The 24068-nt window shown below is 43.0% G+C and overlaps 1 protein-coding gene across 7 annotated transcripts in view; it reads right to left on the reverse strand.

Annotated features, from left to right (window-relative positions):
• DLGAP2 (DLG associated protein 2) overlaps positions 1-24068 on the reverse strand; it is a 406771-nt gene that overhangs the window by 293632 nt on the left and 89071 nt on the right. For 2 of the 7 annotated variants that reach the window (XM_083607160.1, XM_083607169.1), the window contains exon 1: positions 2055-2148. The exons of 4 other annotated variants lie outside the window; for them this stretch is intronic. The gene's annotated coding sequence lies outside the window, so the exon portion shown is untranslated. Of the gene's footprint in view, positions 1-2054; positions 2529-24068 lie in introns of those variants that run through there. One more of the 7 variants, XM_083607166.1, reaches the window with a different exon arrangement.

The raw sequence follows: 24068 nt of genomic DNA on the forward strand, positions 1-24068 counted from the left end.
CCTATATTAAGTTTGTACTCCCTGCAATGTTAAATCAACAGCCTTCCTAAAGTGTTTGACTTTAATTGGAATAGACCATTTAATTGTTGGCAGTTGTCTGACAGGGGGAATGTCTGAAATTTTTCTCTGAAATCTAAATTATGCAAATCAGGTTATAGTTAAAATTCAATCAGCCAGAGTACATAAAAAGCTGCATGTCACAATTAGTGCGGAGTAACATGTAAGGAACTAAATGGCTGGCTGAAATTGTACCCTTTGTACCGATGAATTATCTCTAGAAATAAGCTTCAATACACAGGAACAAACTTCCCAGTTTCTTTTATGTTCAGAAATAACTTGTCCAAGTATATTAGGGAGACTTGCTGCATGTATGTTCCTTAAATAAATATTTCAAACCAGTTTTGCTTGGAAAGTAAAAGATGCAATGCCCCACAGCACATGTCAGCTTAATGTACTGATGAGCAAAAGTAATTTCCTTCGCCTTCCAGTATTTCAAGAAAGAATACACTGCAAAATGAGGTGCTTGCAGGTGTTAACTGCGCACATATGTAGATGCACTGCAAACTACTTACAGTCAGCTATTCACAGATTAACCATTTTGCCTGTATTCTTCTGCATGCTAGATGATCTTATCTGATCACTTGTTGCTGAACAAAGAACATACAGGCTGCATCACATGAAGATAAAATAGGATGTTTTTGTGGATTAAAGGTATGGTTACAAAATGCCGGTCCTAGACCTTCCCTTAAAACTTAGCATAAACTTATTTATTGAAAGGCATGTTAACAACAAAGTGCAAGGGGGTAGCCATTCAGTGATTGTGCCATCCTGGAGAAATGAGAGAGGTAAAAAAAAAAAAAAATGAATTGGATGGTTTTACAACTATAATAGTAGTTCACCGAGAGTCTACAAGAACTGTTTGACAAACCTTTATTTATTTGTGTGTCATTGCCTAGACTCACTTACCCTTGAAAATCACATTGCACGGAAAATGCAGGCATCTAAACTGGCCCCACATACAATGTGCATTTCAAGCCTTCCAGGCACCAACAGAGAGTTGTTGCAAAGTTGCCCATTCCAGTAAAGACGATCATAGGTGAACCTTAGTAAAGAGGACCTAGTAACCTACTGTTACAACAGACCCCTTCATTCTACTCCTTCTCAAGCAATTCTTACCCAGCATGAAATCCCCTCTCTCTATAATTCATAAAGTACCAACCTCATCATTATTGGAAATTCTTTTCAAGTCTTCTCTAATGATAGGGCTAGTATATTAAAGAATATATATTTTAAGCAGTGGTATCATATTCGTACAACAGCAACCCACAGCCTTTATCCCCCCCCCACACCTCGATTTATCACATTTAATGCAGTTGATAAGAGGTACTACTGAATCATCTTCTGCACCCTGCATTACAAAGAACTGGCTTTTTTATGGTGGGGCTTTTAATATTACTGCCTTCACTTCAAATGGAGGCTAATGCAGCTGAAGGTCCATAGTTTTGCTGGAAGAATATGGAAAGCAGAAAGGCATATGGCACATGCTTATTGCAAAGAGAAATACGAAACCTAACAGGAGCCCTGTCTTAGAAATTACATATTGCAAAGGTTAAACTGGAGGCTGAACTTATCCTCCCCTTCCCATGGCATCACCTGTTAAGTTCAACACTTTCCCTTAATATATGTTCTTTTCCAATCTGTTCCTGCAGCTAAAACATACCGTGCAATGCAGCAAGGTTGAAATAAAAGGAAAAAGGGGAAAAAAGAAAGCCTGATCATTTTACTTGAAGACAGTACAGCTTCATTGCTTGCATGGAAGAGGCAGGTGGTGGAGGGGGGGGGACATGGTGCAAAGTACTGGGGGAGGGGGAGAATGAGAAAGAGAAAGAGAGCGAGCCTCTGCTGAAAATTAATGAGCTGACAGACTAATTAAGACAGTATTCCTCACCCCTAACACACAAACACACATCATACTTATGTGCATCACAGCATAGTATAGAATGAAAGTATACACAGAAAGCAAAAGAGTGAGAATTGAGTCATCTCTGACTTACCGTATCCGAGGGTCTTGCTGTACTGCAGGCAGCATCCAGGCAGAGAGCGTGAAGCCTCACACAGATCAGGAAAAATATGCAATCGGTGAATGATTCAAATGCATTGTTTTTAAAAAAGGAAGGCCAGAGACTGAACTATGTATCCAAGGAAGGACCTCGTTAGTCACAGCTTTGACTAGCCTGCTACACAGCTCTGCAAAACAACTATACTGCAGCATTGTGGCAAGCATAGGATTGCAATGCATGTCCCATATATTCAAGCATAACAGAAAACATGGTCTGGAGCTTATTCCATGTGGATAAGGGGCTTTATTGCTCAAGCAGGAAAAGAAGGGCTATTTCTCCCCACCTAATCAAATCACAGGAGGTGGGGGGAATAGAAGATCTGTCTTGATTATTGTACAGCATTATTCTCCAGGATATCAATTACATAAAGCAGGTGCCTCTGCCTCCTGTTTCCCAGATAAATGCCTGTAATCTCATTTCACAAATGATCCCTATGTAGAGAGGAGCCACCTATTGTGATGATATCATTTGCTCTAGTCTCCATAAATGGGCAACTTCCTACTAAACGTCACGGCCACTGACGAAACAAAATCTTTAGAATATCTGAGTGGGCAGAGGTGGTGGATGGGGTCCATCCACTTACAGCTGCAGCTTCTTCTAGTTACTGTGATACCACTACGGATCCTACATCGTTATCAGAAGAGCAGTGCAAGGAGAACGAGCACTGAAAAACTGCCTGAGACAGCTCCCACTGAAAAGAACAGGACAGAAACAAAAGTTGTCCTGCCTAGAGATTGGTAAGAAGGCACCCAAGAGAAACCTGCCCTTTCTGCAGTCATTGGGCATTTCAGGAAGCACTGGGGGCAACATGCAGGCTGAATGAAAGCCGCACAGGAAATGTTATGGACAGTGGCTGTGTTCTTATGAGCAAATGAGCAGGACTCTGTTTCTTGTGCCTTGCCACTGCAACATGTTGACACACAATGCAGCCACCTGCAGAAATATTATGCGGCCGTTGTGTTGCCATTTATTAGTTTTTTTAAAAAAAAATACTCAAAGGTATCAAAGCCATTCACTCCAATCCTCAATCCCACATCACTGCCATTTGGGAGTGATCATTCTGTGATATTATGGCAGCGGACAAAGCTGTATTGTAACTACTGAATAAATGTGGTGTTGTGGTTGTTTTTAAAAAAGGGGGTATCAAAGTCATTTACATTGCAATTACCAATGGCTTTAAATTCTTATTTCAGCTAGGTCAATATTTCACAGTGCAGTCCTAATAATAATAATAATAATAATAATAATAATAATATAATTTATTTATATCCCACCTTCCCCAGCCAAAGCCAGGCTCAGGTATACAGTGGGCCACACTAACAGCATAGAGTAATTGTGAGAATTTGCTGGCCTGGACATTCCAGAATGTTGTGAGGCTGGCTGAAAAATACAGGTGAAAGTCCCATATTGGCTGGGTGATTTTATCACATCTCCAGTGCCAAAAGAAATGCAATTTCCAAAGTATTCTGCTTGTGCAAACTAGCTGCCCTTAATTGTGACAGGTACCATGCTGCATGAATGCCACCTTTCCATTCTGGCCTTGAAAAATGTGCTTGAAACTGTAAGCACCTCCAATATTTAAAGTGAATCTAGTCCACTACAAAAGAACTGGGTTCAAATTCATGCCACACTGGGTGTTCAGTGCCTGCTTTAGAAACAGAAGTAGGATTGGGGAGGGCAAAACACCCACTTCCCAACCCCTCTACTGTTGAGAATATTTGTCTCCTTTTGTGCCTGTTCTTGGCCATTATCCCCCTCATTTGCTGCTGCTTTGGTACCCAAAGCACTTCTGAGTTTTCAATAAACTTTGCTTCAGCCTTTCTGTTAAATTCAAAAGGCTAGAAAGCTATGTTTATGACTTGAAGTCCAGGTAGCTTCAGTGGCTAGGACTGCCAGGTTTCACTGCTATGCCAGCCATGGCCATTCCTGGACTGAGATAGCTTGGCTACAGTTATCCACGCTCTGGTCTCTTCCAGGTTGGATTACTGCAATGCATTTTACATGGGGCTGTCCTTGAAAATGGTCCAGAAGTTGCAGCTTCTGCAATATGCAGTGCCCACGCTACTAGCAGGTGCCTGAGGGAACTCAAATATAACACCAATTCTGGAACAACTGCATTGATGAGCTTCTGTTTGCTACAACTTTAGGAGATATCACAGAGAATGCCCTCTCCTGGGCCTTCAGCTAGTCAAACATCTAAGGCATACCAAGATGGACCTCTCTGACAACCATCACACCCAAAAGGATTTGCAGGCCACTTGCTGAAGCTGATGGAAGGCACTTTGTGCCACAACAAAGGACCCAGGTGTCCTCCCAAGCTACATACACAGTCTTTTGGAGGGAGCGTAACTCCATCAAGAGCAGGCAACATGCCATCTATCCAAGTCTCAAGAACCATTCACGAGCAGGGCCTCAGTCCAGATAACCCCACTCAGCAGTTTCAGGTAAATGTTAAACAGTGTAAGGGGTAATATTGCACCCTGAGGAGCCCCACATAAGGACACTACATAATGCACTACTCAGAAAAGCTCTGTTGGACAGCACAATGAGGATGCAATAGAGGCAGCAAAGTCAGCCTTCTTTGCTGCCTCCAGTGCCACGAGGCAGGCTCCATGATGAGCCCTCACCAGTGTTTTATTGCATTTGTTTGGAGTTTTCCTCCACCTATGTTTGAGTTGCTTCCTAGCTTGTTTCCTTGCCCTAAGCTCTGGAGTTTATCAGGGAGCCAAGTGGGCTCCATGAAATGAAAGAAGGTGTTCAGGGGCAATAGTGTCAAAGGCCTGAGCCATTTGGCTGCTCCAGAAGTTGGCCAGGACTTTGACAGGAGCGCCAGTCATATCAGCTGGAAAATCCCCCAGAACCTCCATCAGCCTTTAAGGAAAGTCCATCCTGAGTTCTTTTTGATGAGCGGTGGTATATAAACAACAGCAGCAGCAACAGGAGGAGGAGGTCCCCCACCTCTGTAGATGGGAAAAGGTTCTGAAAGGCTAAATCTCAACAGGAAGTGATCTGACCAGGACAGGGAACTGATATCAGATCACCCTCTTCCTGCCCTGTTCAGAAAACAAAGTGTTAGTTACATGTTGGGACAGCTCCACGGTCATCATGACAGCCACAAAGCACCCCAGAGCCAGTTGCTTTGGCATGGATCTTGAATTCTGGGAGTCCTCAACACTGCCTTTGAGAACAGCTCTGTCAGCTCAGGCAGGGAGATGGTGGGTGGTAAATCAGCAGAATCCCTAATCTGTCCCAATTGTCCAATGCCAGGAAAACACACTCTTAATAATAATAATAATAATAATAATAATAATAATAATAATAATAATTTTATTTATACCCCGCCCTTCCCAGCCAATACCGGGCTCAGGGCGGCTAACACCAAATATAAAACAAGTTGATTGAAATACAGTGGTACCTCGGGTTACATACGCTTCAGATTACAGACTCCACTAACCCAGAAATAGTGCTTCAGGTTAAGAACTTTGCTTCAGGATGAGAACAGAAACCGGGCTTTGGCAGTGCGATGGCAGCAGGAGACCCCATTAGCTAAAGTGGTGCTTCAGGTTAAGAACAGTTTCAGGTTAAGTACGGGCCTCCAGAACGAATTAAGTACTTAACCCGAGGTACCACTGTACAACTTAAAAACAAGATTAAAATACAACATTAAAATGCAGCCTCGTTTCAGCAGAAACTCAAAAACTTTTTGGGGGATGAAAACATCAAGTCTTCACCAAGGCTAAACTATCCAGACTGGTCCTACGTGGGCCAGAAAAAAAAGCCAGGGAAGTCCCCAAGTAGGAGTTCCCCCCACCTGGAAAGAGAGCCTGGAGAGAGTGGTGGAATCTCTATAGACCGCAGGAACTCCACCTCCCCAATCCTCAAGCCTGCTCTGATGCTGCACCGAATACCCAGACGGGCACAACTGGGTAAGGCCAACTCCACCCTGCTCACCCACCCAAGTCTCAGTGATACAGACCAGATCGGCCTCCTCATCCAAAATCATGGATCATGGATGAGAGGGGTCTTACTCAAGAGCCAACCTGGCATTCAGCAACAGCAGCCGCAGACTTGAGGGCTGGCTGACAGGACTAACTAGATGTGTTGATGGCCTGATCTAGCAGGCTCTTATGTTCTCATTTTCATCCTGGATAGCTCAGTTGGTTAGAGTATAACGTCATGGTTGCAAGTTTGATCCCTGTATAAGACAACTGCATACTCCTGCATTCTAGAGGGGTGGATTGGATGTTCCTCAGGGCCTCTCCCAACTCTATAATTCCATAATACTATGATCTTCATTCATAATTTTTTTTGAACTGATTACTTTACACAGTAATAATAATAATAATAATAATAATAATAATAAATTTATATTCTGCCCATTTTACTGGGTTTGCCCAGCCACACTGGGCAACTTACAACATACATAAAAACACAACAAAGCATCAAACATTAAAAAACAAAATATCCTATACGAGCAACAAACCAACCAATGAATCAATAGAAACCAACAACAACAATAACAATAATATCAATAATAAACAGTTTACAGTTATACCCAAATTAAAATAACTGCCAACCCCAACTAAGCATTTAACCAGCGTCAAGCCTACATAAGCAAAGCAGAGGAACCAAAATCAGAACCGCTTAAAACATTATAAAACCTTTTAGCCAGTTGCCCCAACCCAAGAGTTGTTCCAGCAATGTCCCTCCGGCCTCCCAGGAAGGGACACAAAGTGGCTTCAAATCAGTGTGAAGTACAAATATGCATTCATGGGAATACAAGGGAAAAATACAAAAATGAAATTAAAACAACAGTGACAATGTAAATTTTAAAAAATGTATTGTGTATTTTGGGTCCATGGACTGCAATAAAGTTGTGTGTGTGTGTGTGTGTGTGTGTGTGTGTAAATTTTAAAAAATACAGTGTCATGCATTCCAAATCCTAGCATGATAGGATGGTGGATTTTTACTGTGGCCCTTATTGCTAATATAAAAAAATTAAGTGAGTGCTAAGTCAAAGCAAATTTATTTGATTTTTTTTTAATACCATGAAGAAATATCATTTTGAGTCACTATTTCCATGAAGGCTAAATATCACACCTGTAGTTCAATAGCACACATCTCTCCAGTGTTTGGGCAATGTCAATCTGGCTGCAATGAACAAGCAGCCAATTAATTGTTTAGCTTTTATTTTTGATTTCAATATCTAAGTGCTTTTAGCTCACTTGGACAAAGGGAAGCGAATGCTTCATTAAATGGAAAGCGAGATGATCATCCCAAACAAAGCCACTAAAAGAACAAACTTTACATAACAAAGCTAACAAAAATATAAGTGCACATGAATATATGAGCATGTTCACAAAATCTTCAGTTCCTTCATCTGCATGGGGTCATCTAGTAAAAGGTCTAGGGAGTGGCTGGATTCATAAATCCAGATTGTCTTTGCCTATGAAGTATTGTCTTCCCTATGAAACATTTGCTCATCATTCCTACCTTGGGTTCTAATTCATTACTACATGTCTGAGTCAGGGTTTAAACGGTGGGAGGTTCAGTCTTGTTTTCTGCCATATATATAGATGCTTTCCATGTGGTCCAAAGCTATTTGCTTTGACTGGCTGGTGGAATCAACGGCTCCATCAGCTCTAATTCAGCCCTTCCTCAAAATCATCTTGATAGAGACTCAAGGTATTGGAAGCTTTGTTTTAAAAATGTTAATCTGGGGAAGGGTTCCAAATGAGCGGTCACAGTTGCATCCTGGACAGCGTTGGCATGATCCAGTACTCTGCAGACATACCACCTGCACCTAGGTTCAAAAGTACCCTGTTTTCACTTCCTCCAACCTATGCCTGGGTGCTTCCCATATCCCCATCCAGCTCTTCCTAATGGTTCAAAATAAATTGATTTGTGTTCCACAGCTGGGTTAACATATTAATGAGAGGCTGGGAGATGATGTGGGAAGTCCACAGAATGCCTCCATTCACTCAATAGCACCCCCCCCGGCTGTCTTTGCTTTATTTAATAAAAGGGGGAGGATCTTTATTAAGACTATGTGAGTCCGCTGCATGGTGCCCATTAACTAGTGCTAAATTGGATCACGCTACGAATATTTTTGATAATGCCACCAGCTTGTATTAAAATGGGTACGGTACTGGGTTTGCATGTGGACATTTGAAATACAACTATATAGGGACACTGTGCCATATTATCTATGAGCCAATGTTGATACATTTGCTATAGCTGATTGAGAGGTGTGATCATAGGACTGTAAGAGCCTGGCAGGCATTCACAGGAATATTTAATCTCCCCATCAATGTGGCAGTCACACCTGACTCTTCCTTCCCTTCCCTTTATCACTTGCAGACATGGTGCTAAGTGTCTAGTCATGGTTGGGAACTGGAATGTGTGGATAAAACCCAGCTGGGGTCAAAAGTTATGATGGTTGGCCTCATATCTTGGAGAACGACATTTCCATCAATGATACAGAATTAGCTTGCCCTAATTATTCAGTTCTGTAGTCTTGGGGAGCTCCTGGACTCCAGGCTGGTAGAGTGTCAAGAAGAACATTTTATTTTATTTTGAGCCCATGGAATGATAAGAGTAAATAATACGTCTATGAATGTACATTATGGTTAATGTTTTGCAGTGCAATCCTATGCAAGTTTACCAAGCTCTGTTGAGTTCACTTAGAGTATTTGGGATTGCTGACATGCATTTCAACTTAAATGTTCTTTGTTTGGAAGCAGTATTACCTAGCCCAAGTGTCTTTGTTTATGTGGCAGCTGGATTAATCTAATCTAGTTTTAGCTGGATATAGGGTGCATCTATAAATCATGAAACTAGATCTCCAAGTGTATCTTCCAGGCAAACATCTAGGTACACTAATCAGTATGTACTTTAGGTATATACTGAATGAATGGGGGGGATGGCCACAGACAAATGGGTTTATGAAAGAATAATATATGCAGTGCTGCATATACTTTGTACAATGTCCCCAGATGCCACATCCTGTCAATCCTGGTTTTAACAGGAGGTCGGACAAAAAGATGTTCAAGGTCCATGATTCTATGATCCACTGACTTCTCTCAGGGTTTTTCTTGTTGGAACAGGACCAGAAACCCGTGCTTTGTTAAAAGTCAGACAGATTGATACTTTTGATACTTTCCATGCTGAGTTTTGTGCAGTTACTACTAACAACATCCCTCTGGCAGACATGTCTGAGAGCTTTCTAACTGTGCAAAGAAATATAACTTGAGGGAGCCAGGTTCTGTCAAGGTCCCTTGTCAACTTTAGTGGATGCAGAAGCTCTGAATAATAATAAATGATGATGATGATGAAAGCTCTGATGTTCTTGAGGATGGATTCTGTACTATATCCTACACAAAATAAACAGGTTTCAATGACTATTTTCATATATGTGGGCTCCACTATTTCTGTTGCTGCATTGCTCCATTGACTCTTAAATGCCCATGTCAGGGCCTTTGCGTATAGAGTTTACCATTATGCACAAGAGCTGCCTGAAACCTACATTCTGCTTTTTATACATTCTCCCCGTCGCTGCCAAATCCCACCACCACCAATTTCAGCAAACCGCAAAAACTGGTGTTTTATTCAGAACATAAATACACTTGCTGAGTTGTGAAGTCAACAGAACACAGAACAGCTTGAAACAAAAAAGAAAGCTACTATTCTCATATAAGCAGCAATACTGAACACAAAAGGATGGGGGGGGATGGGAATGCTCATTTCAATTTCATGCTCCATAAGTACCAGTGGGCAAAAATAAAGAAAGAATTAGTGTTCATAGAAAAGAAAGGGACTACACTTGATGGCAAAACTTCTTCTTTTTTCAACTTTTGCTTGACTACTAAAATTCCTCTGCAAGGAAAGTATCTTCTGCAGCGGAGCGATTAGCATTTTAAAACTTTTTTACTTACTTCACAGAAAATAATGGAAATTATTTGGACTTCAGTCTTAGCTCTGACAGTGCAATTCCATGCATGTTTGCTCAGAAGTAAGCCTCACTGTGTTTTAAAGGTGCTGACTGCTGTGTTACTCATGCCAGGATTGTAGCCCAAATCTTCCAGTTAGTGTCGTTCTTAAAAATCATTCAGTCACCTGAAAATTCCCTTCATTCTCAAGAAACTACTTAACACCTAAGGCTCAACACTGCCTATAGGAATGGAATAACTAAATATAAATATTTAAATATAATTATTGAATTTATGTCCCATACTTCCTCCACAAGGGGCTCAGGACAGCAAACACACCCACAATTTTTAATTATTTTTTTTTTTAAAAAGAAAGCATTCTAAAATAGTTAAAGCATTCTACAGTTAAAAGCATCTCATCTAGTAATTTCATGGTTGTGGTTCGAGGTCCCGATCCCCGCATAGTGAAATGAAGACACATGGACAAGTGATGTAAGGTTAATGGGCAAGAAAAGGCCACAACTTTATTGATTACAGCAAGTGAAAAGGTATTGGCTTAGGCATTGGATCACGTGACTTGACTCCACCCACTCGGAGAGGGGTGAGTCTGTAAAAGGGGGGGGGGGTTATTCACCAGTAGGTGGAGCCCGTTGATGCTAATCCAACTATAAGCTCTCCCCTGATGTCACCGAGGGTCGTGCCATGGGCCACCCGCCACACAGGCATCGGACAGGATCCACAACTGCCGGATTCCTTTAATGGAATACCCAAAAATTGAAGGCGTAGGCGATGGCCACACCTAGCCCTTCCACACACCGCAACATATTCCAATGCCTAACCTACCCACCAATACCACAAAAAGTTGTGATGATTGCTACGAGGTAGGCGAAAAAACCACAAAGCCTAATGCCAAATGGAAAAATTCCTACCAGGCCCCCTAGACAACCAGGGTGACCAACCTAAGGTCCATAGCAAGGCCAAAAGAAAACTGAGACCCTGAGCTCTAAGGGAGTGGAGGGTGGGTGACTTGCGCCGGGATGAAGAAAAAGTGAGGCCACGAGGCTGGCGCAGCGACTGGTTGAGTCGCTGTCCACGCCCCCTACTAGCTGCTTGGTTGGCTGTCTGCCCGTGGGTGTGGGGCGCCAGCCAGGTGAGTGGATGGCAGGGGGCTAACGCCCCCTGCTTGGGGTTGGGATCGAATCCCGCCCACAACCACTCCCCTCTCGAAAGAGGAGAGTCCTTGCCAGAAACAGTATCCTTCAGCCACCAAATGCCTGGGTAAACAGGAATCTTTTCAAACGGCTCCCCAAAGTTGATAACGTTGGAGACAGACACACCTTGACAGGGAGGGCATCCCCACAGTCAGGTAATTATAAATGAAAGTTTCTACAAAACACAGGCAAATTTGGGTTCACTGTGCTTCATTCCAGTGTCTCAGACATAAGCCCAGATTCACCCCTAATTCACCCTAAACCAGGGGTGAGAAACCTTTAGTATTATTTTTTAGCCCAATGTCAGGGATTGGACTCAAGAGGGCGAGACAGATGAGGAATGGTGGAGATCATCCTCCCCCCTTCTCCTGACGCTGCAGGAGAAGAATAATGCAGCATTGATTTACAGCAGGGGGTTGAGGGGGCTGAGGAAGGTCACAGCTCAGAGACAGACAAACAAAAGTGTTGGGAAGTGTTAGAAGAAGGGGGGAATTGCCACAGGGCAGCCAGCTGACACATTGTCACTGGAGAGTATTTCTGATCTCCTTCTCCCAGAACTCAGCATTCATTAAGGGTGCAGGAACAATGGAGTCAGAGACATTTGGCCTCAGGCAGCCACTGTAAAGGGAAATGATGTTGCTAGGAAGGAAGGAAGGAAGGAAGGAAGGAAGGAAGGAAGGAGGAGCCCAGTTTGGAGCAACATCATTGTTCAGGCTTGTTGAGTTTTTTTGTCTCTTGCTATTAAAGCTAAAGGTAAAGGGACCCCTGACCATTAGGTGCAGTCGTGACCAACTCGGGGGTTGCGGCGCTCATCTCGCTTTATTGGCTGAGGAAGCCGGTGTACAGCTTCCGGGTCATGTGGCCAGCATGACTAAGCCACTTCTGGCGAACCAAAGCAGTGCACGGAAACGCCGTTTACCTTCCCGCCAGAGTGGCACCTATTTATCTACTTGCACTTTGACATGCTTTTGAACTGCTAGGTTGGCAGGAGCAGGGACCGAGCAATGGGAGCTCACCCCGTTTTGGGGATTCGAACTGCCAACCTTCTGATCGGCAAGTCCTAGGCTCTGTGGTTTAACCCACAGCGCCACCTGCGTCCCTCTTGCTATTAGAATTGAATAAAACTCATGAAAAAGGACTCTACCTTGTTTTCTCTGCTCTTGCTGCAATCGGGGAAGGAATAGCTTTCCTGAAGCCTTGACAGAGCCTTGACATCCAACAGCTACATTCCCTTATGGGTAACCTTCTAGGTGACACATGGTAGTGGTGGGTAATTGGCCTGTTCAAATGGGGAGTTTGGTGGGCAATCCCACCTTGCAATGCCTCCAACCAGATGAATCTCAACAGCCATCTGGGACTGAGCACTGTGACTTCTGCCCACCCGGAATTGGGTAATTGACTATTGTCAGTGTTCAAGGACACATCCCAGCCAGGCAATTACATTCAATGAGGTTACAAATCAAGGGCAGTGTCTGGCCTGGGGAAAGAGGTGTAGCCAGGCATGAGTATCATGAACTGGCAGGACAACGAGGAGGAGGAAAAGGAAGAGGAGGATCCCAGCGAGGGGTATAGCTGGGACTGGGACACACTGGGGTAAGCTGGGGATGGGGAAGGAAAGGTTGGTATAGGAAGCTCTCACGGAGTGATAGGGGATGGCAAAGGGATGGGGGTCAATGCACAGGAACCAGAGCAGTTGGACCCAGAGCCAGAAAGCCCCCTGTCTCCATGAACATGGCGGGCTCTAAGCTGTAGGGAGCAGTGGGCAGGGTGCTCCAGGAAGCAGAGGAAAGCATGGGCCCACTAGCTGGCCAGGTGGGGCTCACTAGCTCTGGGAGGAGGGTGTGATTCCTCAGCTGGAGTAGGCTCAGGACAGGTGAGGGTCACTTGGCTCATCAAGCCCAGATGCTGCAATCAGCATGCAAAGTACAAAAGGACAGCAGAGCTGAAGCGCTGTGCCTACTCAACTACCCATGTTGATGGGCCTCAGCTTGGATGCTCCAGGATCATAGAATCATAGAATCATAGAGTTGGAAGAGACCACAAGGGCCATCGAGTCCAACCCCCTGCTAAGTCTCTGTGGGACTGTGCTTCAGACTGGACTTTGAACTCATGGATTGTTCCCAGACAGGGGATTTGACAGTGGGCAGTGACTTGCTGCTAGGTAGACCAGTGATTCATGACAGTGAGCCCTGAGAGTCAGAGAGAGAGGGCTACATTCAGTTCCCAGTTCTGAGGTTGTGCAACATATAACCTTTTATGTTTATGCACTCTTACCTTATAGGTCTGCGGAGAGATGAAAATGCTGAAACACGGTCAGGGTGGCAAACATTTGGATTCTGGTAGAAGGACAGCCTTCATACAGGAAACTAAATATATCATTGCCCTGCCCAGCCTATGCTAGACTTATTGCCTTATAGAATCAAAGGTTATATGTTGCACAATTAATTGTTAGCAGTGCACATGTCATAGGCAGGAGTAGTTTGAGACACAGCTATTAATTAAGCAACCAAATATTTATTCGTGATTTAACTGAAACCCTGGATGGAAATATAACAAGCGATTCAATATTCTGTAAACAAGGAGGTTACCTAAATGTAGGACATTGCTATATCTTCTCCACTTTCCTATAAGGAGCTGCAACTAATTATGCCAGATCAATAAAACAAAACACTTTCATTCTTTAACTTCTGCAGATCATGCAAATTGCTCCCAAACTGGACCCTGCAGCAAGGGAAGAAACAAATCCAAGAAGGGAAATAGACTTTCTTTTGCAATTTTCCCAGTTAGTCTGCTGTCCGTTTGTGTGGCATCTAAGGATAAAGCCATAAATCTGGGCGCACTCACACAAAATCTAAACTCTGGGCATGGGATTAACCCACCATTCAAAATGAAGATGCATCAACCTATTAAATGTCTGGTGAAAACCTCACACTGCTTCATAACTGTTTGCTTTGTTATTTACAACCCCACCGAATAGGCTCACAGAAAGAATAATGCAGTGGACATATCAGCCTCCTAATAAATTCCTAATGGCTATAACAGCAATGAAGTGATAGCCTCTCGGATAAATTTGATTGGGCTTTGCCCAGTGAAGGCCAAGACCTATATTAGTGGTCTGAACAATATATAGAGAGAGGGCTGAAGCAATGCATTATTTGTAACCAGAACTGTTCACATGAGTTGGACTAAAGGACGTATGGCTATCTGAAGATTCTTAATGCCATCTTCTGTCTTCCTCAGGGACAACACACAGCACTGCAAAATGTGTCATGTGAATGATGAATGTGCAATCATAGGACTTCGGTCCTACACAATGCACAACGATTTATCAGGTTGGTTTTTTTATTGTTGTTTTTTACAGTTGCAACTGAAATAACTCATGACTAGATCTTGTAGCTCCAGAGGTTTCAGGCAGATATTCAATCTGTGAGCTGCTTTCACAAAGCTCTGTCCAAACGAGAAAACTATATGAAGACTGCTTCTTTAGCAGTGGGAGTTCCCTGGCCCATGGTAGGGAAGATTTTGGCTTATGTTAAACACTATACAATTCACTTCTTCCGTAATCTGGCAAAACCCAATGCTACATGAAAGTACACAGAATAAAGCAAGCCAAAAAAATTTCTGGACTGCTGTGTATATTTGCTATGTTCATCAGTACAGCATAATAATTATAGCATGTTATGAAACCAAGTATTTAAAGCATATTTCATGTTATTAAACAGCCATCTTATTTGGAAACCTAATGCTGAATTTACTCAAGTGAACACTTGAACAGAGTTAGGTCACAAGAGAACCAACTGTCACCAAGCTGTGGCATTCCTTCCCCACAGGTGTGTCTGGAACCTTTACTATACAACTTTTGGCAAATGCTGAAGATGCATCTTGTTGCCGTGGCCTCAGATGTGTGTTTTCGAGACTCACCCTATTCCTGTAACTATAACTTGTTTTAACTGTTTTTACTACTGAATTTTAAATTGCCCCCCATTGGACCTGCTGGTAAAGGCAGTAACAATAACAATAATAGCACAGTATCTGAAGAGACAAGTTAATTCATCACACGGCCTTGCCTTTTGTTGTCCTAGGAACCAACCAGAACTATTTTTAGATGCCCTGTGTGTTATTTCCATGCTTTCTGGAAGCAACCGCCAACTTTTTCCAACCCAAAAGCTGAGAAGGTTGTGATTAATTTGTCCCATTGTTGTTGTCTTGAAATAAAAATACATAACATGCTAATGAAAACATCTGACAATGAAATGCCCTTTTTAAAGAGGTTGTAACGCATTCCAGGCTCCTCCAGGCATTTTTTTTTATTGTGATTATTTATGTTCACAACAATATTGGGGCATAGTTATACATACTACAGCTTTTAATACTGTTTGCACCTGTAAGACGTTTCAGAGTGGACACACTGCATTGATTGCAATTGGTGCCTGTCATGTAGCCCCCTGCTGAAATCCTAAAACTTTTTATACCAGAAATGTTCAGGGAGGGGGTTTTTTTGGGGGGGGAGAAAGTAGCCAACATCTGTTGTGCTTTAGTGCAAGAACAACTCTCTGGGCAATGTGGTAACATTGGGAAAGCATAACAGAACAACTAACAAAACAGAAAACAGATATAAATACTGTATATATCCACCACTAATAAACTATTATTGCATCATTGGCATATTGCAGAATACACCTGCGAAAAAGCACCACTCTGGAGGGGAATACTGTGTGCATGTTATTACTCTTTGGAGACTTCCCCCCTAGCAACCTCTTTAAATTACATTCTATATCTGATTTCTATAAATGAAATGGCTTCTGGTTATTCTCTTCTCACAAAGACTACGGGGATTAGTTTTGCAATACAGGGGCTAATGCGAATAGTAAGGACAGCCTGAGCACAACTACCACAACAAAGAGAACATCATGAGAAAGTTCATGTTATAGTCTTACCTTAGCTTAATCCTATGTATAGGTTCTATAATAGAAGCCAGACTCTTCAGATACAGAACACATAGCATATTCACACAAAGGCTATTATGTTATAAATGGCATCCCTTTCAGTGTGGCCTCAGTGTGCTAATGAGAATCCCTTGCATCCATTGAGAAACTCTCTGTACACAGCTGCAGCCATGCTGGTTCCAGCCTTTGACACCTTTGACTGGGCAATGGTAGTGAATAGGCCAACATTCCGCACAAAGAGGGATTCATTCCCATGCCTATGATTCCAGTGCCTTATGCAAAGGATATTCCTCCAGACAAACTCACAACAGATTTTGTCAAGATTGCCAAACGCTCTTATCGTGGAAGCCAACTCCTGCTTATAGGAAAGTACAGTATGTTGCACACAAGGACTGAAGTGCATCGGAAAAGCTTATATATGCAGAAATCACTATGGTTACGGCCTACACTCACTAAGCTTAAAATGAAACACTTCAGTTTGAAAAGCATTGCAATTCACCAAATGCCTCAAAATGTTCAAACACAGGCACTAAATTTTAAATGCGAGGTAAGCCCTCTGATTTAAGTCACTTATTTTTGAATTAAGCCGAAAGAGAGAGAAAGGGAGGGGAAAGAGAGAGACCAGCTATCTGTAAATATATTCTACAAGCCTATTTAAAGCCAAAAGACTAGCATTAGAAAACTTGCCGTATAAACACCTCATTAGATGCAAATTTCAGCACTCAAAGGATGAACAGCTACCAGTTACAGTCAAAGGTAGGATCTGGAATCCAGGAGGGGCGGGGAATCATACTTAACGTCAAACAGGAAACATTCGCTGTTTGTGAGTATGAATGCCAAAAGCTTGCAGCAGTCCTGAAATGCTTTCACACATGTCAATGGGAGCAAAAGATCATAGTCATTGCAAAAAACAACCATCACCTGTAAACGTTAAAATGCAAGCTTGGATAAAGAAGAGAAACGGACTCCTGTGCGGCTCGGATAATCCCTCTAAACTATGATCTATGTTTTAGGATGTAATTAGGTGATATCACCATTGATGTCTTCTACTAATTTATGAGTAGAGGGCGATGTTTATGTTACAAATTTAGTGTAATGTATGATGTTGGTCTTTTGTTTTATTTTGCTTTGGTTCTTGTCTGTTTTTTGTAAGTTTTGGCGGTTTTAAAATTGGAGTTTTTAAGTACATTATGTTGGTATGGGAAACTGTTGTGTGATGGGCCAATGGCCGTAATAAAGTTCAATAATCAATAATAATCAAGCTTGGAAGTATTTTCCCCAATATTTTCCATAACCATCAAATATGTCAATTTGGCTACCCAGAGGAGTGCCCAGTGTCAGTTCAATTAGCAAGGCTTTAAATAACCACTTTTAAAAGCCACAATAAAAGATCCAGTCAAATGCCTGTTCCTTTCGCTTCCTCTCATTACCAATATTTTCTCAGCTGTGCTATTTTTTCTTCAGCCCACCAGCATCCTCACTTAATCCTAGCCAGCTCAAGCAACAATATCCACATCCCTTCCTCAGTGCCTGATCCTCTCCTCCTTATCCAAATAGTTATTTTTTTAACAATTCTATAAAAGAGTAGGTTCAGTATGGAATCACTAAAATTAAGCATTTTAAAACAGATTTAAATACATATCTTTTATATTCCTGTTTGTTTTCCCCACTCTGCTATTGTGGCTTTCACGCACAGTTTTCAAAGCATCTTAAGCATGGTGGAAGCTATGGCCCTCCAAATCTTGTTCAACTCTGCCTCCCATTATCCCCAGCAAGCATCCCCAATAGGCAGGGAAGATGGGAGTTGTAGTCCATCTATGAAGAGCCATAGGTTTGTGTAGTTTATATAAAAAGAAGCAGCACATTACTGGCTCAATTTTAAACAGTGAAAAAGTGAAGCAAAGCACATTAAGATTATTATTGCCTGAGGACTTCAAAGGATGTGAGTTTAGCTAGTAGCAAGCGAGGTAGGATACAGATATACCATTGCAGTGGGAGCTCTGCATGAGCAGAGAATGTAAAACAACAGGTCTATAGAACCAAAGATGTAGGAGAGCATCAAATGGACGTGAAAAGTGGAAATATCCAAAATTCAGCTATCAAACTACCCTAAGGCTACTATTAGTACAGTGGTACCTCGTGTGCAGTACTTAATCCATTCCAGAGGTCCGTTCGTAACAAGAAAACGCTCAAAACATGAGGCACACTTTCTCTAATGGCGCCTCCTGCTCCTGCCGTGCCACCGGAGTGCAACTTCCGCTCGCATCCCGGGGCAAAGGTCGCAACAAAGGGCATCTACTTCCAGGTTAGCGGAACCCGTAGCATTCGTAAGGGGGACAGTACATAACACAAGGTACCACTGTAGTAGCAGTGGGGTTGGAATTCCAGTAAGAACTTGGGGGAAGAGTAAGGGTTATTTATGTATCTCATTTGGCCATCCAAAGATGTCTCTTCATAAGCACCTTAGGAGCACATAGGGGCTCCTATGAAACTTTCTGTCAGACATCATGAATGAAGAGGCGCCATCTGTGAGAACCTGCAGTACCATGGATGCTGCACCAGTACCGTGGTAGAGCACAATCATCTCCTGTGTGTTTGCCCTCATTCCTCAAATAAAACACTTAATATTTTAAGTTGCCAGGTTTTAAATAAGGTCAGTAGCACATAATTCATTCTCCTGCTGCCAATATTTCCCTAAGCTTCCTCCAAGTCCAGATTTAATATTACAGTTGAAGTGGCAAGTCAATATCTGGCTCATCAGAAAGTGCTGAGACAAAGGGAAATCGGGCTCCAAAGTTTCATCTGAAATGTATTAATATGGACAAGTGGTGATGAAATGGGAAAAGGGGGAAGGGGGAATCCTAGCAACAATTTGGCAAGGGGATATGTTGGAATGTAAGCACGCTGTTTAACTCGGATGCTCTGGGGTGATGGGGAATAAGAGCAGTAGGTGGATGAAGGAGACAACAGGAGAATATCTGGCATACTGAGAGCATTACTGATGTCACAGGAAGCAGATCAGCAATTCAGATGCATACAATGCAGCTGAGTAGCAAATGGAAGGAAAGGTAAAGTCTGCAAAGGAAACTATGCGGGGTTATCTAGCAAAGGCTGTGCGATTATGTTAACAGCTCTTCTGTCACTCCCATACAACTGTCCAATACATTAAAACTGCTGTCATGGACCAGTAATCTGTGGCTGCAGAGTCCTCAAGCAATAGCAGCTCTGAGAAAGAGGTGGTTTTATTCTCTGGTCCTGTTGAACTAGATCCTCCAGCACCAGATTCTGTACTCTGAACCCCAAGGGGTTATATCTGCCACTGAACATAGACGAGTGGATGCTCAGATTCCACAGAGGATCAGAGAAGTCCTGAGGGGCATTCCCTGCGCACATGCCCAGATCTCAAAACTTCACTGCCTAGAAGAAGCCAGTGGCTGCATAAAAGGACACTGGACTTTTAACTGGCCACGTTCAGTACTCAGAAGGTGTCGCTTTAGTCTTCACTCTATAAAACAGACTATGATGCTTTGGCAGTTGCTCCCAGCCAATGATGCAGCAACTTCTTCCCTTTCTCACAGCTGCAAGATGGCTGCCCACAGTCCTGGGCTCCAGCCTCTTGAACCTGAACTGGCACCTCTGAACTTGCTCAGGGTTTAGACCTTGTCAGAGAACCAAATTGGTTCTGGAATCCCAAGTATTCCTTTCTCCAGCTTGCTTGGACTGTCACCTCCTCTTGGTGGTAAAAATATTGTAATAGACCATACCAGCTGGCTTTGCACACCTATCAGGAAAATTCTTTCAGTGAGGATTAAAGCTGGACCATCTAGGTCCCCTCCTGCATTCAATCATCCCTTGTGAAGGGAGAAAATACTTGATGACTTCCAGGGTTGGCTGCATTGTAAAAATATATTTATTCTTTCTTTCTTTCTTTTAAATAATAACAATGCCTTGCCACTACTTTGAACAGCAGTTTGACTGCTCTCAACAGCCTGGTTGTTTTCCTGGGACAAGATGCCCTGGGAACAATGTTAAAAACTTCAACCCAGCACTTAAAAAAAAATGTAGGTTGCATCTCAGTATTTTAAATATTCAATCAATATTTTAAATTGAAGACTTGAGTCAGGTGAGAATTCAAGAGCATTGTGCACATGACAGCTACTAAAACTAGGGAACCTACGCCAAAATCCATTTATTATAACAACTTGGCCTTCAGAGACGGGACATGACTTTGACTGAAGGGTGGAAAGCTTGAAAAGCAAACTTCATCCTGCTTAAAAACTCTGCTGCATTTTCAGTCAGGTCCAGGCCAGTCTGAACTGGACCTAATTCTCTGGCAAGAACTGCTGACCATGCAGTTAAGCGCATTAACTGTAGACTCTCAGCAAAATGCAACAAATTGTGGGCTGCTGCTCATTTGCATATCTGCAGCCTCTCAGTGAAGAATCTTCCAGGCTGTGCACTGGCTCCACATGCCAGGCTGGGCACTGGGCAGCATAGGAGCCTTGCTGTTTCAGCTGTGCTTTGCTTGAGCTCTCTCTACTCTTGCTCTTTCATCCTGACTCCTGCCTTGTTCTACTGGCACTGCCTCCTAGTTCATCCTCTGATCTCATTTTCTGTTTGGCTGCTGTGCACCATCTTGGACACCTTTTGGACAAAGGGTGGTATATAAATAAACAATAAAATAAAATAAATGCATGCACAGAAGCACTATCCTATCCACTTATTCACTCACACATTTCCACTCATGCGAAAGGGCAGAGGTGTGTATGGTGGTTCCCAGCTTTTCTTCTGGTACGAGGAGCTCAATATAATGCACATTAGAAACATACAGAGAGATGAGAAATAAACACATAGAAAGGAATCTTGGGGCACATTGTAGATTAGCAGATTCATTGTGCCATAAGCTTTTGTGGACTAGATCCACAAAAGGAGATGCGAGTGAACCTGGCTAAAATACCCTGGAGTAGGGTTACCAGATGTCCCTGTTTCCCAGGGACAGTTCCCGGATTTGTGAATAAGTCCCCAGACAAATTCCATCCCTGGAATGTCCCCGGATTTCATCTAATGTCCCCGGGAAACGAAGCAGTGGCAGTCTCAGCAGCCCGGAGCAGTTGGCTCTGGCTGGCTTCAGGAGCTGTTTGGAAGTCCCCATATGATGGTTGTGCAGGGGCTCTAAGATGCAGCTTCTGGGCTGCCTCCACCTTCCCTGACCCCAGCAACTAAGCCATGAAGGGAGGCTTCATGCTGCCTATCGGAGCAGCCTCCCAACTCCTACTTGTGTGCAAGCAGGAGTGGGGCAGGGATGTCTCAGCTGTGAAGGGAGGCTTCATGCTGTCTATCAGAGCTTGCGTGCAAGCAGAAGGGGGAAGGGATCTCTCAGTTAGCCAACGGGAAGCCTCCCTTACCAGCTGAGAGATTCCCCGCCCCCTCCTACTTGCACGCAAGTAGGGTTGTGATGGGGAGGCATCACTGCAGCATCAACGTCCCGAACGTGTAGTATTTATATTTATTTAAAGTGTCCCCGGATGCATTGAAAAAAATCTGGTAACCTTACCCTGGAGTGGTCTTTCTGTTCAAATGAAACTGAATGAATTATTGTGTGCCTTCTCTAAGAGGTTCCTGTGTAAAATGGAGGGAAAAAAATGAAGCCGGGGCTTCATTGTGGTTTGCTATGTTCTTGGCAATGTGTTCCCATGACTTTCATCTTTGCAGGGGAAAATGGCAGTTATTAAACCAGGATGTTACAGACAGCAAAGATGATACATCTGATCAAGCATCTTGTGACATGTTAGAGCTTGTTAGACACATCAGATTGTACTCCATTTACATGAAGGTGCAATACCACACAAGGCTGAAGCTGCTGTCTATGTTTTGTTTGTTTTTTTAAGGATGCGGGAGTTTGGTAATGAACATAGCACTTGACTCAGTCATCAGCAGATCTGAAGAAACAGCAGATCTGATGAAGAAACTGGTGGGTTTGTAAGGCATAAGACCATGGGGGGGAGAGACTGTACCTACAGGAAGGGGACAGGGAATAAAGGTACCATTGTATTTTCTTCAGCAGATAGGAGGTGATATTTGGCAGGAAAACAGTGTGAAGAAGAGGGTGAATCAGTCTTCCCACATGCTATAGCCTGCTCCCCTTCAAACTGCAGTGCCATCAGCTGCATTTGTAAAATGAAAAGTATGCTTTCCAAAAAATATATATTGAACAGCAAAGTAAGCAAGAAGGAAAGTGCAAGGGAAGGGAAGGGAAGGGAAGGGAAGGGGGGAAGAACCAAAACAAAAGGACAGTATGTGATTGGTTAGAAAACTCCAGCCATGCTTCACGTTTGAAAGGATAAATGAAATGCATGGATCTAGGGAGAACGATGGTCTCTCTAAGGGATTTGCTGACCATGCAACATGTTGCACAGAGTTTGAATCCTAAAGCAAACATGGGTGTCTTTCGGAATTCAGTTTAGGAAGAGTTCAGTTTAGGATGTGTAAACAAAATACTACACTTGTCTCAAGTGCGGTATCCATGCCAAGAATTCCCTTTTACTCAAAGGAAAGTATTAGTGGGAGGCGCTGTGGGTTAATCAAAGCTCCATAACATTGTTTCATATTTATCATGAAGTATACCATGCCAGTAGGGACGCGGGTGGTGCTGTGGGTTAAACCACAGAGCCTAGGACTTGCCGATCAGAAGGTCGGAGGTTCGAATCCCCGTGACAGGGTGAGATCCCGTTGCTCGTTCCCTGCTCCTGCCAACCTAGCAGTTTGAAAGCACGTCAAAGTGCAAGTAGATAAATAGATACTGCTCCGGTGGGAAGGTAAACGGCGTTTCTGTGCGCTGCTCTGGTTCTCCAGAAGCGGCTTAGTCATGCTGGCCACATGACCCGGAAGCTGTGTGCCGGCTCCCTCGGCCAATAAAGCGAGATGAGCGCCGCAACCCCAGAGTCGGTCACGACTGGACCTAATGGTCAGGGGTCCCTTTACCTTTTATACCCACAACTGACTCTGCCTGCAGAGCCCAGAAAGGAGCTTCCTTTCTATGCCAGTCGCCAAGTCTGTACTTTCCCAATGGCTAAACCCATCCCCACCCCAAAGAACATTACACCTGACATGCTGTATCAGAGCAAAGGTTCTTCTAGTTCAGCTTTCTGTTTCCAGTGGCAGCTAAAATGCTAGGCTGGCCTCCAGGCTGGCTATAAGGATGGAAAGAAATTAAGGGCAAACTGTAAGCTCTAATGCCCTACACTTTGATGGAAAAAGAAAGAATAAAATAAATAGCTTTTATACCTTTCAGCCACAGACTTGGCAACAATACAGAGGGGAAAAATAGAACACCCTAAGTTTACAGTTTAATACTAACATTGCACTGAAAAGATAAACAGCACCTCATTGTTTTGCTTTGGCACAACCATCAGAAATCGAGGAAAAGAGAAAAGGGGCCTTTTGGAGTCTTGGCAACATAGGGCATTGAAGTGACTTGGAGTCCTATTTTGTGGCAATTCCCTGAAGACCACTACATTTTTCATTCAACAAAGCATCTCTCAGCATGATTTTGTTATAACTCAAGTGGATAGCTCCACCTAGAGGGCAAATTTCCCTCTAACCAAATTTAAGAATAAATGCATATAAACAGGGAAACAGTCATTCCAAGTAGAAGTGTTTCTCAGGCATCTTTAGAAACGTTCAGGGACTGAATCAGCAATATTTTATGTGCATGTACTAAGCCACTGAGCTACAGTCTAACACTTTAATTTCCGTCCTCTTCTGTATTCTATGACATTTGTGCACAGAGAATAGATCAAAGAATAATACAGAAAGGTTCCTAACATGATTTAGCCAGGGGGAAAAATAGCACAGTTCATAGAA

The sequence above is a fragment of the Podarcis filfolensis genome (genome assembly GCF_964270895.1).
Source record: "Podarcis filfolensis genome assembly, chromosome: 3".
Taxonomy (NCBI): Eukaryota; Metazoa; Chordata; class Lepidosauria; order Squamata; family Lacertidae; genus Podarcis; species Podarcis filfolensis.